Source organism: Alosa sapidissima, chromosome 2 (genome assembly GCF_018492685.1).
Source record: "Alosa sapidissima isolate fAloSap1 chromosome 2, fAloSap1.pri, whole genome shotgun sequence".
Classification (NCBI taxonomy): domain Eukaryota; kingdom Metazoa; phylum Chordata; class Actinopteri; order Clupeiformes; family Clupeidae; genus Alosa; species Alosa sapidissima.
The window spans coordinates 21,142,023-21,159,059 of NC_055958.1; the positions used below are offsets into that span (position 1 = coordinate 21,142,023).

At 40.7% G+C, this 17,037-nt stretch overlaps 1 protein-coding gene across 1 annotated transcript in view; it reads right to left on the bottom strand.

Moving 5' to 3' along the window:
• The window catches only part of slc4a3 (solute carrier family 4 member 3), an 82,866-nt gene extending 70,158 nt beyond the window's left edge, over positions 1-12,708 (bottom strand). Inside the window, exons 1-2 of the mRNA XM_042065396.1 lie at positions 12,697-12,708; positions 569-582 (exon numbers count right to left, since the gene is read on the bottom strand). The gene's annotated coding sequence lies outside the window, so the exon portion shown is untranslated. The remainder of the gene's footprint in view (positions 1-568; positions 583-12,696) is intronic.
• Between the last annotated feature and the right edge of the window lie 4,329 nt (positions 12,709-17,037).

Genomic DNA, 17,037 nt, shown 5'->3' on the forward strand with positions numbered 1-17,037 from the left:
TCGTGCTGAAATCACTCTCAACGGAATCGATCCCAGATGGATGTGAGTGAAGCTAGGCGGAACGAAATTCATCTGGCGAGGGTCAGGTTAAGTCATCATCACATGTTTGGTAATCTCTGTGGGCATGTTAATCAACACACCAGTTCAAAAAGTCATACAGGATGTTGGGTACATATTTGCTGCATTGGAAACATAATAGACAGTCACTGATCTTCATCAAGCCTTTCAGAAGCTACCCGAAGGACCTTGTCTCTGGTACTGGGGAAAGCCGTGGCCTACTGGTTAGGGGTTCGGGCTAACCGAAGAGTTACCAGTTCGATCCCCGACCCAGAAGGGAAAAAAGGCGGTGGAAGTGGTTGAGCACTGCTCTCCCATGCCCACTGCCTAGGCAGTTTGAAAGACAATTCTCTGCCCGCCCCTTGGATTAAGCGAGGTGAATGGTTCGATGCCAGACTATACATTTCAATGATATAGGATGGCCCGCCAGGCTAGTAGTTCACTCTACATGATATGAAACTTTGATTTTGGAGGAAATATCATCTGTATATGGAGCCAGAGTTTTATGGACATCACCATCTCACTCTCTGCTGAGCAAGGGTAAGTATGCGTTGGAGGCCTTCTACTGTGGGGTTTTGGACATAGGGATCTTTTTTCTTAAGCAGTGTAGGCTCTACTGTCCACTGCTGGTCTGGACAGACAAAAGCTAACAATATTATTTTCCATTATTCAGTAATGACATGACCAAAACAAAATTCAAGTGAATATAAATATTTTAATAAAGGTGTTCCATCCCAATGTTAACCTGATTCAATTGGATCTGTGTTTCATATGAATTGTTTAATACTGGGACATATGAAATGTATCATTATTAAATGTAATAGAGTAGCACTTACCTTATGTAACTTACCTTGCAGTAACAATGAATTTATCAACATTCTTCTCACCACTGATAATGTGATTTGGACTTGAGACTGTATTTTGCCAGTGTTCCGTTTTCTTTCATTTTGGACACCTCATACATTGAGTGACAGAACACCCTAATTCGTCATACTATATTTACATATTTGGTATTGCTGGATTCAGTACAACCCCACCTTTCCAACAAGCCATCATATGTGTTTCTATGATAATCCCTGGCAAAGCAGCCACAAAGTAAATGAAAACATTCTGCATAGATATAAATGTTTTGCATCTCCGCTTATTTTAGGTGTATGTTTACATGTCTCTACTCATTCCATACATCAAGATATTCACATCCAGTCTTTTCTAGTAGGTAAAGTAACTTCCTGACTATAAACATTTCAAAGGTCTCAGAGCTTGTGTGATTGATCTGCACTAATTTATATGCCTTAACTCGGACAGGCTATATTTTAGTCCTTTTTTGGTTTTGGGGTGTATAACAATATCTGTTAATTTAACAATCTTAGCAGTAAAATATTTTTAGCCAAGAATCCATTTCATAAATGGGAGACCTTAGAGATGAAGAAAAACATTGTTGGGTTTAGTTCTACCTCAGGTAGGGGTATCTAAAAAAATTGGGGCCATTGTCACTAGCCTAATATGAGGCAGGCGGACACAAAGTGTGTGGCCGCCCAGGCCCGGAGTGGGTAATTGGGAGAATTCCCGGTGGGCCGCTTCACTTCTGGGCCGGTCGAGGCAAAAATATTGACATTTGCCACGTTAATCTATCTTCTCTTAAAATTGGCTACACACGTTCGCATTCTATGCCTAACACCGCAGCCTCTGCATGGGTTGTTCTCCCCTCCCAAGAAGAGTTAATTGGTTGGGTCCATATAGCCCGTCTTTTCTGAAATGTTTTCTCAGATACCAGCCGGGCCGGCCCTACCGTAGTGATAAGCGTCAGGGAGGATGGATGGAGGAAAGAGGCCATGAGGGACTGAAAAGGTCAGGTAAATAAGACGAAAAGTATTGGAGGAAAATGCTGCCAAATATGCCAAGCTTCCAGATTTTTTTTTGAAGAAGAAGAAGACAGACATAATAGTGGCAACTGGTAAAGAGCAGTGGTGGAGGAAGTACTGAATCTCAGTACTTAAGTAAAAGTACAAATACACAGAGAAATATTTACTTTAGTAAAAGTAAAAGTACCACAATGACAATCCTACTACCTAAAAGTAAAAAGTACCTGCTTTTAAATGTACTTTAAGTATTAAAAGTAAAAGTATTTGCATAATGATTTATTCTCTTAATATCTATATTCTAAAAGAAAAAATAGTATGGGCTGTGGCATTTTAATTAAGCTAGTTTTAGGTTAGGCTATATTCGACTAGATAGTTTTAAGCTAATGCAATTGTGCTTACCATCTGTGACCCAGTTTACATTCTGACCTACAATTCTAGAGACTGTAATTCTGGTTATCTACTAGGGTGATCTGCTGAGTATATCATTCAGCAAAACACGAGAGCCTGAAGTTTAACGGGGTAGACCAGGGAAACGTCGGGTGGATCGTAATGCCAATTCTGCAGATTGAACAGAAAAGTTGCTGAGAAAGGTGTCTTTATGATTAGGTTCAGTTTCACTTGCGCAGACGCACATAGACATTGAATGAGCGGTCACATTTCTACCCCCCCCCCCCCCCCCCCCCCCCAATTGTAGGCTATGCCTCTTTATTTGATCACACACAATTAAGAAATATTTTCTAATCTGGAAAATGCTACGTTTTTTTTCCGGCCAGCGGTTCTATAATAGTCTACCATTTATTTGTGCCGCAAATGATCAGACGTGTGACCGAAGCATGGGCATAGCCTGTAACTTCGCTGATCCGCGGATAGCAATCTCATCGGAGAGGAGGCCCTAACGCTGCAGATAACAGACAGAGAAAGGCACAGAACACAGTTGCATGTCCAGTGTAGCCATGGGTCTGGTGAATATAGCCTACCGAATGCAGATGGCTACAAGCTCACGGTTTGCCTGATCTAGACTAGAAGCTTATGTTTCAAAGATTTAGAAGCTGGGCACGTAGCGCTCCAGAACCTGTGGTAGCAACCCCGCCCCCTGGTAAAACAAAAGTGTTTGTCAGAGAGAAAAAAAATCTGATCATAAAATGTATCGTAAAAAGGAACGATGGTGTTGTAAAAATGTAGCAGAGTAAAAGTACAGATAATTGCTGTAAAATGTAACGAAGTAAAAGTCAAAAGTATGCACTATAAATTCTACTTAAGTAAAGTACAAATACATAGAATATTTACTTAAGTACAGTAACGAAGTATTTGTACTTCGTTACATTCCACCACTGGTAAAGAGAGATAGCCATGATTATAGCGGCGTAATTATTGGGCTAATACCGGACGTTGTAGCGTTGTCAACCTATTCGCAAGCAACATATTAAATTAATTAAAATATTAGCCTTTTTGTATCATCCAATATGGCGATTCATAGATTTGCAAATATTATGTAAATATTGATAACAAAACTCAAGCTTGATCTGTGCATGCAGTAGCCTAGGCCGAAAACAAAAGTAGCCTCTAAGCAGCAGATCAGCAGTCCCCATCTGAAAATGATGAGCCCGAAATTAGGGACTAGGGACAAGTAGAAAGGTTAATAGAGTTAACCATATGATTTAAAGTTATTTTACGTGAGAAAGAACAGTAGGCTATGACAGATCAACCTATATACCTTGTTTGCTCAGAAGTGGGTGTAGTAAAGGAGAAAATCACCAAACAACAACATGATAGCTGACCCATGCAGACAAAACATGTCAACAATACAGTAGTTCAATATGCCTCTTAGTGGAATTGTGGGATACATTTCAAAAGCTTTATTTCTTCCTTCCTGTTTTTGTTAACTTATCAACCTATCCTTGTGGAATAGTGGAATATTGGTAGCCTATAATAAAAACCATACAGGATAGTAAGAGCTGAAATGTTGCCTTATTTATCAAATTTCCACCGCCACTAAAAAAGTGGGCCGGTCTTGGGCCTGAAACTCCCGGGCTGAAAAGTGGCCCCACTCCGACCCTGTGGCCGCCCATTCTTCTCTGTTGAACTACTCACAAAGTAGCCTAGTCATCACACATCACATTAAAGAACATTTTCTCAACTTTTATACGGTGTATAGCCGCTATTTGCTGCGATAAACGCCTCGCAAGAAAATTAACTTTCAAGAAATAATCATATTAGCCTACTATACAGCTCTGCGCTCATCTCAATTCATATATGTGGAATATATATATACGTTTTCGTTCAGCACATGACAAACCGTAAACCAGAATAAACATACCGAACACAAAGGTGTAATGCAATCCCCTGTACAATAAGCCGTTCCAGAGTAATCCGGTTTTGAAATGGTAGCAAATTTCTATGGTCTCAAACTTTGTGCTTTAAGTGTCTTAAAACTTAGCTGTGCTTAAACCTATATATCTGTAAATATTAAAATCAGAGGATATAGGCTACAGCTCATGGCTGAGAGTTTGTCTATGTAGCCATATTATTTATTTTCATAATGCATGTATTTAAGTGTGCTTTAGTTTGATAAGGCAGGATAACAAGAGGTCCATGCTGGCCACCTGGACAGAGAAGCAGAGGGGACAGCCGAGGTCACAACAACAGGTGTACTGGCCAGGCCAGCGCCACCCGCGCACTTTCTATTTTCTATTCTAAGCCTTGCTTAGAACTGGGTGGTGTCAGTTAGTGCACGTTGTTCCAGGTGTTCTTTTAGCACTGAAGAGGAACCTCTGCATTTATGTCTCTGGATAGGGAAGCATTGCACACCATACTCCAGACAAGCATGTTTGCAGCTAAATGTCTGTTTTCTAGTCCCCTGTCCTGTTATGGTTCTATGTATCTGAGCAGGGCATAAAGCAGAGCCCAATCATTTAATCATATCGCAATAATACCAATAACCGTGATCATTTTGGTCATGCTTTTTCATCAAATGTTCATACTGTATCTCTAGTGGCTGGTAAAAAAGTTGACGTGGCTGGAAGATTTTGGAATCCACCGGCCACAATGGTAGATGGAAAAAATATTTTATTTCCATCCCTGACATACGTACACTCATACACACATTCATTTTCGGGGCAGCCGTGGCCTACTGGTTAGCGCTTCAGACTTGTAACCGGAGGGTTGCCGGTTTGAACCCCGACCAGTAGGCCACGGCTGAAGTGCCCTTGAGCAAGGCACCTAAACCCTTACTGCTCCCCGAGCGCCGCTGTTGTTGCAGGCAGCTCACTGCGCCGGGATTAGTGTGTGCTTCACCTCACTGTGTGTTCAGTGTGTGCAGTGTGTTTCACTAAGAGGCCGTTGGCCAGTGAAAATGCACTGTTCTGTTATCCGAAGTATTCTTCTTCTTATTACAGTGCATGAAAATGCACTGTTCTGTTATCCGAAGTCTTATTCTTCTTATTACAGTGCATAAAAATGCACTGCTCTGTTATCCGAAGTCTTCTTCTTCTTATTATTATTCTTCCCACCAAATTTCTGCATCTACTCCGACTTACAAACGTTGTAACGTAGGTCTTGAAAAGGACACGTGGGGAATGTATTTTTCACTTTTGTAAACTTTATACTTTTTGAGATATTAATAAAAAACAAGCTTATTTTTCCCCATAGACTTAACATGGGCTGATGACATCACAATGGGCTAATTAACTTGATTTGCACCTGTATCAACTTCCAGCTGCTCACTACTAGGACCCATCAAAGGGCCAGTTAAACTGATTGCACCTGTATCAACTGCTTTCTGCTTAACTAGGCTACTAAGACTACTTAGATGATCTCACGGGCTTCTTTCCCTGCCGCAATTGCATGTCCTGTACTTCGATCACTAAGACCAGCCAATTCACAAGCTACTCCACTGGCAAACAATACAACATAAGAAAATTCATTACATGCAATTCCACTAATGTAATTTACTTGGCTCAATGAACACCGCAGTGCTATTAACAGGCAGGACCCTAAATCGCCAGTTGCGCGTCATTTCACAGAAGCCAACCACTCCATGTCAGATCTTAAATTTTTAGGAATAGATAGAGTCTCCTCTACCCGTAGGAGGAGCTGTACAGGACAGATGCTCCTTCAGTGTGAAGCACGCTGGATTTACTACCTTAAAACGTTACATCCACATGGGCTAAATGACGACTTTGATTTGTCTTGTTTCCTTTGAACTGTTTTATCTGAGAATGTTCAATCTGCTTACTATATATCTGTATATCCATCTATTGTTTAATATTCACTTGCTCATTGTTAATCTTGTTTCCTTATGGTTTTCTTTTTTCTCTATTTTGCATGTAAAAATTCTTTTTATTTTTATTTTTTGCATTCACCTGACTACTTTCTATGTCTAGGTCTACTGTAACGAAGAGCCTGAGGGCCTTCTTTCCTCATGTTTCTCTGAGTCTACACTTCAACCTACCTAGCTAGGGTTGACAGAGCTGCAACCAAGTAGACGCAGACTATAAATAGGCGCCACGTCATTGTATATGGTTTGCACTGATGAAGGTCTGAGGACCGAAACGTTTGTCACCTCACTTGGTAGCACATTGGTTGATGGATTAAACACTTCTTTTATTTATTTTTCAACGGCAAACAATGGTGTGCGAGTTTTCTTCCATGACTGACTACTACGTTGCCTAAAACTAACGCACCCGCACGGCCTTGAGTATTTGGCGCGAGACCCTACCTGTCTAACCTGAACTTCTGCTTAACTAGGCCAACTCTCTCTGTGTCTCTCCATTCTACAAGGATATAAGGCACATTCCATCCAACTTTCTATCCATTCATCCTCTTCAAACCATTCACTCATCCACCCATTAAACTATCCACCAACATCCATTAAACAATCTGCCTATCAACATCCATTCAACTTTCTGTCTATCAACATCCATTACACTATCTAAATTCAACTTTTAAACTATATACTCTGTCTCAGGCTTTAAGCATACAATCTGGCTCTATTAAGACTAGATTCTGTTCCTATTTCCTCTGCCCACAACTGTTTCAAAATAAATGTCCTCACTACAATAATTCACTATTAAATAATTTAACTATTTAAACTACTCAACTATTTAACTGTTTAGACATTTCAACTGTCAGTTGTTATCAACTATGACTCCTGCCAACTGTTTCCAAATAAAAGTTTGTTTTGCATTTTATGTTAATATACAGTATATTTATATTTTCATGCACTGGTAATTTCCTCGAAATTACATTTTCTAGTTGCAGCTGATTGTTTATATCAGCTCTGTTAAGTGCATAGGCAGAAGGAATATATGGCAGGACTTGTGCACCTGCTCTCGACTCTTAGGGGGAGGGGTTAGGGACTAGGGGTTGTCCATTCATCCCCCCTTTTTAGGACTGCCCAAAAAACAGAGCTCAAAGAATGATAGCATGTTTCATCATGGTCTAATTGTACAATTCAGGACCACATAGTTCACCGTCCATTCACATTTTCATGAGTAGATTTTTAACATATACCAGGGGTTATCAAGCAAATCTCAGATTTGACTTTACATGGTCTTTAAAGCAACAGTGTGCAACCTGTTAATATGATTTTATAGGAAACCAGTTTTGATAGGATCTTCAAAATGGTATATGGTAATTGGTATGTGAAGGACATACCAGAAAACCTGTGATTCTGACTGCCCAGGCTGTGCACTATGTAGCTTTATCTCTGTAGGTCTGGAGTGGACACCCATAGAAACTGTAAGAATGATAACACCAATTATATCACCTAAGACACCAGTTGGCATGGTTGCAAGCTGATTTTAAGACATACGAATCAATATCACACTAGGTACTAAGGGTGGTTTGTTTTTTTCTGTTTTGAATTTTAACTGTAAAAGGGGAAATATATGTTAATTTATGGTGACATGGGACATTTTAATACCCTTAATCACAAATGCCTGTTAAAAATATTTTTAATTAATCACTATATTTAGCCTACATTACAATTATATTATATCACATTGTAAGTAACATGTATTATCATCACACAAAATAGCACAACTAAACCTCTGCAGCTATACTTACTGAACCATTGAGACAAGCGATTACAGTTTGTATTCCAGTGTTTGATTCTTGCTCTTGTTGGACAGAGAGCACCTGGCTAGCTTTTTAAACCTCTTTTCACAGACAGCCTTTTTAAACCACTCTTCACAGACAGCCTTTTAAACCTCTCTTCACAGACAGCCTTTTCATGACATGACTAATCCTGAATGCAGTTGTGTATAATAGTACAGAGTAAAGTTACATATACGAGTCTCCTTGCTGTCTACTGGATTTTACTACACCATGACTGTGTACTTGAAATGTGCAGGCTCTGATGCATGATCAATATCAACCTAGTGAGATAAAGTGGTTCTTCTTCTTTAATCTCCTTTAAAAGTGTCTCTTTAAATATGTATCAGATTTGAAGGGCGCGTCCCAATGCTGTCTGTAATGAAACTAATTTATATTCACTTTGTGTCAGCAACTGCAATGTCAAAAGGTCACTGAGCAGAGTCCTATTAAATGGATCGTGTAACATGATGTTGTTGCCAGACAAAGCAATAAAGTGTTGGCCACTGTAAAATATCAATACAATATGTAAGATATGATTCTGTTTCAAAGCATAGATTGAACTACTGCAGTGTATCTGCGGATATTAGTAACATTAGTCTAGTAACACAACACATCTGATTTGAGTGTATGCAAGTGGTTTCTGTCTCAGTCCTGTTGGTGCATTAGCTGATCCCATCCTGATGGGATGTGCTGTTCAGGCAGAGGCAGCCGCATTTGTACCATTAGGGTAGGGGCACTGGGTTGAGGGAGTGCAGGAAGCTAGAGCCGTTCCTCAGCCTGACCATCTCCCTGATAAGCAGGCACCGGCGGGTTGGGGGGTGTGGATGGAGAGGCTACACCCACATACCATCCGGTGCCTGGGATCCCAGCCGCTGCCTGCCTCTTATTTAGCAGAGCTAGCCGTGTTATCTAGCAAATAGTCCTGCTGCTGTTTACGTCAGGACGACTGGAGACAGAAACAGATTCTAAAATCATGCTGATGCCTGCTAGTTCTGGTCGTAAAAATGCCCTGGAGATGTCAGCTGTTGGTCAAATCTGCTGAGTCAGTGTTTTGCTGCATGGGGAGTGGCAGGTTTGATAAGGCAGGATAACAAGAGGTCCATGCTGGCCACCTGGACAGAGAAGCAGAGGGGACAGCCGAGGTCACAACAACAGGTGTACTGGCCAGGCCAGCGCCACCCGCGCACTTTCTATTTTCTATTCTAAGCCTTGCTTAGAACTGGGTGGTGTCAGTTAGTGCACGTTGTTCCAGGTGTTCTTTTAGCACTGAAGAGGAACCTCTGCATTTATGTCTCTGGATAGGGAAGCATTGCACACCATACTCCAGACAAGCATGTTTGCAGCTAAATGTCTGTTTTCTAGTCCCCTGTCCTGTTATGGTTCTATGTATCTGAGCAGGGCATAAAGCAGAGCCCAAAATAGTTGCAATATCTGGTACATGCACTAGAGGTCACTGCAGATGGCAAATAAAGTCTCAATTAAACCAGTGTCATACTTCATGCCTGACACACCAACTGACTGATAAGTCATGTGGGGGATGTATCAAGAACTGAAACATTCATGAGTACGCCTCAGGATCACATTAGAGCATCCCCTGCTGTTTTTAATTTTAAAGATAAAAAATGATTGCCTGTACGTGTTATTCACGTTTCTCTGTGCCAAATTTCTCAATGAGTAAACGCAGGCTAGTCACTTCATTTGTTCATTTGTTTGTGGTTACCAAAAACTATTAATCATACTTTTTCCATTTAATTTTCCCGTTTTGTTTTGAAGTGTTATGAACATGATCTTGTAACTAAGGTTTTTTGACTTGGATGGTGATGGGAGTATCTGGAGAAGTAAGTGGAGTACAAAATGCAGGCTGCTGCCTAACATGTACAAACATGACTGGACTTTGTGGGTGAGTCAAGACAGGAGGAAAACATACAGTATTTCAGTTGTGGTGTATTTCAGTGTGTACCCAAAAGGACAATGAAAAGCCATTCTCCCCTTTATTTTGGGCGCTCTTTGATTTAGCTTGTCTCCTTTGATAAGAAAACCAGTTTGGAACGGAAGTGAATCTGAGAGAGGTTCATTTATCAGCCTGTGCTATCAGTGTCATGCATACAGTCCAGTACATCAGGAATGTTCACACTTGTCAGATAGGTCTGGAGCTCTGGCTGCCATCCCAATGAGCCTGGAGAAGCAAGCACATCTCTCTCTCAACAACCTGTTCACTTTTTAATGTTAAAATGGAAATATACATTTGAAATTTAAAAACTCTAATCAGCAGCCTTTGTCTTTCTAACGTTATTTTATGTTCGTAGAGAGTTTTGCTCAATCATTCCCCTTCTTGAGTGAATAAAAGAATGTTCAAATCCACAGTTTACAGCACAAACAAATAGTTCTGTGATTGGCCAACACAAACCTCTAAGCCCTGAGGGGAGCAGTTTAAGCCTCAAGGATGGTCTCCTCTACTTTAAAAAGTCACTAAGAGACAAACACATGTGAAACTCACAATTTCAATGAATGTCTCGTCAGCCATGTATTTGTCTTAATTCTCAGGGTTAGACACATATGCCTGTTCAGAAACCAGTCATAAAAAGTCTATACAAATCAGGCATGTAATTATACATTTATAGGCATGTTCCTGTCTCCCTCAGCAGCAGTGACTGAGCTGTGCGGTGGCAGACTGGTATGGGTCTGTTCTCCAAGAGGGGGGATGGGACAAAGAAACATATGGGTAGCTGAGTAAGGCAACAACAATCCTTTATCTCAGTGTCTCTCTTTACGACAGTCAGGACCCACGAGACCCAGAGCAATCTTCTCCCCACCGCACGAACATTTGGCAGGTTTACAGGGGAGGAAGTGTCAACAGGAAATCCACGGCATCTTTAGTGACCCTATTGTTTTCTGTAGGCCCCTCGTTTGCTGGGAGACATTTGGAGCACTGTTAGCTCAAATATTTCTGCTCAGAGAGAGAGAGAGAGAGGGGGGGAGTGGGAGGGAGAAGGAGACAGGAAGTGCACCCATGAGTGGCACCCCACCCCACCTGTCTAGGATCTCAGTGTATACTTAGGTGCATTCCTTCTTGGCTCAATTGTCCGTGTTGAGGAGTCTTTTTTTCTTGACAGACTGTACAGCAAAAGTAGCTCTCCAGTGGGTGCAAATGACAGCTAGAAAAGGCAGTCAGACTTACAATATTCTATTCCATTCTAAAGTTGTGATGTTGCATGGTATATACCGTAATTATATTGTGCTCAGTCATAGGACAAGTATAGAAAATGATCATTGCAATAACCTCTGATAAGATGAGGGTGAAAATTCAGGTCGGTCAATGAAAGACTTTGATGAGTCAACAGGTGAGTCATTTTGGTTGCTTACACATATCCTCCACCAATGAGGAAATGTTTTTGCTATTGTTTGATTGTTTGCCTGTAAGCAGCATTATGCCAAAAATACTGACGCTATTTCCATGAAACTTGATGGAAATGCGTAGTACAATCTATTAAAGTTTGGCACCAAATCACAGACTCCACAAGTTTAGTTTTCCTTTCACTAACATGGCAAGATATGGCTTGGTGGAGGTCTGTAGTCTGTAGTAGAGTGCCCTTTGCTGCTATGGACATGCCTGCTGATGCTGGACAAAAGAGTATCATTGTTTTCTCTCAAATCTGACCTAGCATCTGAACTGTTTAATATGAATGAGGGTGTGTAACACAAATCATTAAACACTGACTATTTTGACCAGGACATATGTTCACAACACATGGCTATTTATTTAGAACAGCAACTTATTCATCAAAAGTGAAGATGTCTGTTTGCCTGAAATATTTTCCTCTGCTAGGATTGAAAATCAAAAAGGTTCACTTACTTACTTGCCTTGATTCATCAGCAGTGTGTGTGTGTGTGTGTGTGTATTTCCAGTAAAAGTGGTTCCAGTAATAGATTAATCACTGCATTGATTTAGCCATAAATCCACTCTAACCATTAGTCTGCAGGCAGGAGCTTGAGTAGTTTTGTGTTTACTATAACAATTCAAACAGAGGATTATTTTTTCCTCTGTGACGTACATTTTTGCAATGCTTGGATGGAATTGATGACCTTCGAAGCCAAAACACTACAAAGACACCCAAATGACTTAATGCCGGAGACGGCGGGTGGAGTACAGGGCTGAGACATTGCAACACTGTCAGGCACTGTGGCGGCTCGGTTTGCTCTGCTCTGCTCCTCTCCATTATAGGCGATAAGCTTGTGGACACACTCCTAAAAACAACAGTGGCTGTGACCAGCTCCCACCAGGCACACGTCGCAGAACAAACACTCCCCCACACACACTCTCTCAGATAGCCAGCACTATTGTTAAGAGATCTGCTCCTTCTTTTACCACAGAATTTACAGTCAGAATTTAGGACCAGGCATATTTTTAATTAGGGTTGTGCATCTTTTTGACATCTGAATGCTGAGCCATATGTGAGGTCATGTGTGGCCAGCACATTGTTTCAAGACTCCAAATAGACAAACATGTGTGGCTCCCAACTGTCTAGTTATAACAGAAAAATAATGTATATATTTTTTTGCTTATTTTGCACACATTTCATCTCTCTTTGAATCACACACAGACAAAACAAGCATGCCCAAGTGAAGGAATATCTGACTGGACAAAGATTTCAAGCAACTTATGCTTATGTAAGCCTTTTACATGACAACTAAAAGTCAGAGAGGCTTTTTGGTGAACAAAGTTGACATTTGGTCCTTTTACATTCATGCAATGCAAAGCGGTACCATTCCCTGAATGTAATGTCATGTGTGATAATGTACAGACATTTTAAACATCAAACAAATAAAAATCTCCCCTTTTGTATCAAGTAGGCCTAAACCAAGATGTCAAAGCGGTTACGTTTACATTTCCCCTACAACACTGATAGGATTTAAAGTGTTGGTACATGTGGTGCCTGCATGCTAGTCCAATCTTATGCTAATAGTTGTTTATCAGATTCCTCAGTAATCGTGGAATTTATAAGAGCTGGTTACTGTAATAATTCCTGTTAACCTTCACAGTAACTCTGGAAAGAAACTGGCCAGAAAAGGATCCTTCAGGAACATAAAGACCACAACCACACCTCTGCCTTTTCTTTTGTCCATCTTTCTCTGCCAGAAACTTGTTTGGAACTTCAATTAGAAACTGGTGATGGTTGTGACAGCTGGTGATGTCAGACAGATGTAATAAAATTCTTGACTCTTGTTCTGGTTAGGAATATGGATGAATAGAACCAAACCCATCTACCCTCACAGAATCATAGCAGACAGCATAGAGGACCTCACTGCAGATAACAGTTTGCAAGAAAGCACCACTTCACATATTTATACATTATATGTAAATGCTTATCTTTCATGTGAAAGATGTGTTGGCTTTATCCCTGGATGTTTTCAATAACTTGCTTTGGTTTAGCAGCGTATCAAAAGTAGATAAGAATACATTACTAGATGTCTGTCTCTCTCTGCATTTCTCTTCGCAGCAGTCCAAGGTGTGCACTTTCGATGACATGCATGCTCAAACCAGCTGCACCTGACCTTGTGTCCTACTCACATTTATGAGAGCTTAACACTGCCCAGGTTGCCCTGGAATGTTGAATACCAATAACTCTTACATTTGTTGGCAACAGTCCGAGTATGCAAATTCACCAGCCAACTCTAGCAATATACAGTAGTTTTCCAGGGTGACAACACTTACAGAACAGGATGCTATCCGGTAATTTCATCATAGGTCCTTGGAATTGTCCCAATGTCACTATACACGCACACACACGCACATGCTCAGACACTCACACACCCGGACACCTCATATCCAATCCAGTCTAAGCATTCAGTCCATCCTATTGTCTGAGTCATACTTTCTTTAGTTACTCAACTTCCCATGGCACACTACAAACTGTCTTGTGGGTTAATAAAGTTATCTGCTTGACGCAGATTGCAGGGCCACAGGGAAGACTGTTGAGCTGAGTTGCCCACTCGTCCCTGCTTCTGATAGAGAGCCCCTAGCCCCCACACAGAAGAGGATCAGGGGCTGCCAGCCCAAATCATAACTGTAAACACAGCCCATGTGTAGTGTTGTATGTGATTGCCAATGACACTGCCCATTGGCAGATAAGTAGATATCTCCGCTGTTTATCAGTGCAGCAAGTGGCAGTTAGGAGCTTGTTTTTTTTGTTCCTACAGTAGTTCTTTCTGCTGCACACATTTTGTACACATATTGGTTTGTGGATGATATTTAACTTACAATAAAGTCTGTTTAACTTTAAATGTCTGTTACCGTATCTGAGTAAGGTTCTGAGTAAAGGCTGTGCTACCACAACTTCTGTACATACTGTATAAGGTGTGTTCAGTTTTTCTCCATCACATCAACACATTCCCAGCAAATTCAACAGCAGAGCTGGGGCCTGTTCTGGATTAACTGTCTTGTTTTTCCAATAGGCAAACTGTAAAGTCAACATCTATGTGAGACAGGTCTCACGACACCTGACCTGGGCCTGTGTTTGAAGCTTGGAGGATCCAGGGATAAACATTCAGACATGATTCTCACAACATACATTGTGTTAGACCGGGATGTTCTTGGATTCATTTTCCCACTGACATTTCATGAGGAGTAAATGATGAGAGAATCTGCCTGAGAGACCAACAGCATTTACGTAATTTGCCATCAATCAGAAACAAGTTCAGCATGTTCCTATTGGGCTGAGCCTAGCAGATACGATGTGATATGCGTGTCAGAGATGTCAGTTTAATTTTGCAAGTATGACAGTATAATTGATAGAGGGTTGGTACAGTTAACTCCAAAGATCGTCATTAAGCATAATAGAAAATGTAATATTATTTTTTGTATAGTTTAATTGACTGCCAGGCAAAACTAAATGATTGACTTATCATTTAGTTTTGCCTGGCATATCATGGCTCTTCTCTGTCATGGCGTTTCCATTAGAGCAAAATACTTTTAAAAACCAACTCACCCAAAGAAGCCTCTCCTCAGCAATTATTCATTTTACATTTATATTCTTGTGGCTGGCATGCTTAATTAAAATTCACACATCCTATTTGGTGTTCACCATTTTCTTCCTCTCCCAAAAAGACAAGCCAAGATCTGTTATTGTTATTTGCTGGTTGCATGACCGAAATGAGAATCTGTACCGCCATGAAAAGATTCCAAAACCAAACTCTAAATGAATGGTCATTTTTATGTGGAGGCTACAGCAACCGGTTTCTGTATTTTCAAGCATCAGCAGCGATCCCAGAATATCTCATGTTTTTCTTTCTGAGGGAAAAGGGAGACCACTGAAAAGGCCACGGCAACTCCTTAGCACAGCGATATAGGTTACAGACAGAGGAGAGCTTGTACTTTCCAAGTGTCTGTGAAGGAGTTCAGAAGCAGGATCTCTCAATCTGAGAGAGCAATCATCAACTTTAACTGACCTATTAACTCCTTACAGCAAACAACAAAATGAATTTACAGATGCCAGTGTTGTGACACTGCGGCTGTTATATCTTATGTGATTAATCTAATCACATTACTTCTCTGTGGCAAAACACTAATCAGACTCCTTTGCCTGATTTTTCTCAGAGCTGTGTGTGTGTGTGTGTGTGTGGTACACATCCAAGTTAGTGCTTATAATGCAGACAGGATGAGGCCTCCACAGCTGTTGGCCCTTTGGATTCGGTGTCAGTCAAGTGATCCCACAGCTGTGCAGAGTGAGTAAACCAACGGCTGGACAACTTCCCCCCTCAACCTCAAATAACGGATGGTCTGCCGCTGGTGTGCTGCACATCCCACTCATAACCTCAATGGTCAAAAAACGTTGAAATATTTTTGTAGCCCTAATTTTAGGGTGGTGGCATGGTGTTGCTGTACTTGAACTGGCCATCTGTTGTTGAATATTCCAAAAGTGAAAGTGCTGCTATACTTAGCATATTCTCATTTGCTTGCATTGATTGTGTTACTGGATCCCTAGAAATCCCCCTTTTTGATATCAATCGAAAACATTTACAATATCGGTTCAAACATAGACACAGATGGTTCTATTTAAAAGCATTTGAATACTGGCAAATAATTTGTTCTCATGCACACGCAACAGCTGCTTGGAAAGAAACCGGACAACCAGTAGGTAGAGACGAGATGTTTTGACATTCCTCCATCTTACATTCCGGGATAAAGTGTACCGGGTTTACTATTATAAAACAGATTGCGCAAGCATCAAGAGACATATTCATTCACAACGGGTCTGAAACTGGTATTATCACAGTGGATCCAAGAGATCATCTTTTAATATTTCCCTTGAGGGAAAAACCTCATCCTCTGGGAGATGGAGGCCAAGGATCAGTTTCCTAAATGCCTAATGGAATTCTCAAATAAAGAATGAGAGTCTTTGAACCTGTCCATACTTAAGTGTTCCAGGAGAACAGTGATCTTTCTTTGAGTTTGTGAAAACAGCTGCCTTGTGAAAAGGAAATATCACGCCTACTATATGCATCCCATAGGGACCTGACCTGAATATACATGCCGCTCATACAACCTGAAAATGAGCGAAACCATAAAGACCACGTGGAGACAGAACCACCCTTACAAAGCACCTAAGCAAACACCGCTAAGTAAATACTCCTCAGCAAATGCTTGTGTTGGCAAATAGTTCTTTGAAGAGAACTTTTTTACCATTTGCATTGAATGTTTTGTGGACTAAAATAAAACTAAGGATACACAGGGCAACTTTTTGGGCACTGTTGCTGGGCAACCACGTAATCGGCTCTATGTGTTCTGATAGGATGATCATAACAATGTGCCACTGATAATTGAAGTACTCCAGAAAAAGAATATGCTCAAAGTAAATGGGAACATCCCAAAACAACATTAGTTAGGAACATTGCTCAATAGGTAAAACAATATTTGCACTCACCTCATTATTTTCTTAGGTTTCCTTTATACATTTTGTAATATCAGTATCTTTTTGTGCCCTAGAAGACCAAGTGAAGTTAGATAGTGTGGGGTGTTTTCTTT